Raw genomic sequence first — 1,640 nt, 5'->3', positions numbered from 1 at the left:
TTTTTGATTGAATGATGACTGGTACAAAGACTGAATTTTATAAAGCATCAGTTTTTACCCAAGTTATTTTTGGAGTGATTACAGTTTTAATCAAGTTCCAACATTTTTCAAGTTACTTGAAAAACTGATTCTAAAAATTTTACAGATGAAAGCTCAAGAATTGCCAAGATACTCCTGAGAATGAAGCACAAAATGGGAACTGTCTCTTATTAGATATCAGTACTACTGTAAAGGACAATTACAACAATGTGGTATTGGTACAGGAAATTTCAAAAGAAAATTTGACCCAATGGAACAGGCGAGACAGCCCAGAAACAGACTCCTAGATACCTGCAGATATGATTTATGAAGTGGCATTGCAAAGCACTATGAAAGAGAATGAGCTACTTCACAGATCCATTTAGTGCATCTAGAAATAGGGCACAGTGAAAATGATAAGTGAAAGATAAATGCATATAGTGTTATACAATATTTATAAAATTCAGAACAAGAAAACTGAATAATAACTTATTTAGGGAAATATATATATATATCCATCAATGGCTGAAAGAATGAAGAAAATGTGGTGTATAGATACATATATATGAAATCTTTCTCAGCCATGAGAAAGAAAGAAATCCTGCCATTTGAGACAACATGGATAGACCTTGAGGGCATTATGTTACATGAAATAAGTCAGAGAGATAAAAATAAGTACTGTATAATATCAGTTGTATGTGGAATAAAAGAGCTGAACTGTAGAAACAAAGTTGAGTGGTAGTTGCTAGGTGTTGGACAGGTGGGGCAAGGTAAAGGAAATGGAGAGATGTTGACCAAAGAGTACAAACTTCCAGTTAGAAAATGAATAAGTTCTGGGGATCTAATGAACAATATTGTGATTATAGTCAATAATATTGTATTATATACTTGAAAGTTGCTAAAAGAGTAGATCTTAAATGTTTTCACATGAAAAAGAAATGGTAATCATGTGATGATGGCAGTGTCAGCTAACCTAGCAGTGGTAATCATATTGCAAACGTTTGTAACAAACTCACATGTTGTATACCTTAAACTTCCACAATTTCATATGTAAGCTAGTTCTCAATAAAGCTGGAAAAATTACAAATAGATAAATAAATTATTAAAGTTTTTGAGGGAAACAGCCGTCCTAAGATGGCAGAGGAATAGGACGGGGAGACCACTTTCTCCACCACAAATTCATCAAAAGAACATTTGAACGCTGAGAAAATTCCACAAAACAACTTCTGAACACTGGCAGAGGACACCAGGCACCCAGAAAGGCAGCCCATTGTCTTCTAAAGGAGGTAGGACAAAATATAGAAGATAAAAAGAGAGACAAAAGAGTTAGGGATGGAGATCCGTCCAGGGGAGGGAATCATAAAAGAGGAGAAGTTTCCCAACACCAGGAAACCCTCTCACTGGTGGATCTCTGGGGAGTTCTGGAATCTCAGAGGGCAACATAACTGGGAGGAAAAATAATAAATAAAAATAAATAAATAAAATCCACAGATTACATCCCTAACGGGAATTCCCAGCAGAAAAGTAGCCCAGACGCTCGCATTTACCACCAGCAAGCGGGGGCTGAACAGGGAGGCATGGGCCATATTGCTTGGGGCAAGGACCAGGACTAAATGCCCTGA

This window comes from Bubalus kerabau, chromosome 9 (assembly GCF_029407905.1).
Source record: "Bubalus kerabau isolate K-KA32 ecotype Philippines breed swamp buffalo chromosome 9, PCC_UOA_SB_1v2, whole genome shotgun sequence".
NCBI lineage: Eukaryota > Metazoa > Chordata > Mammalia > Artiodactyla > Bovidae > Bubalus > Bubalus kerabau.
The sequence above is the reverse complement of the archived record's forward strand: the minus strand, read 5'-3'. Positions refer to the sequence as shown.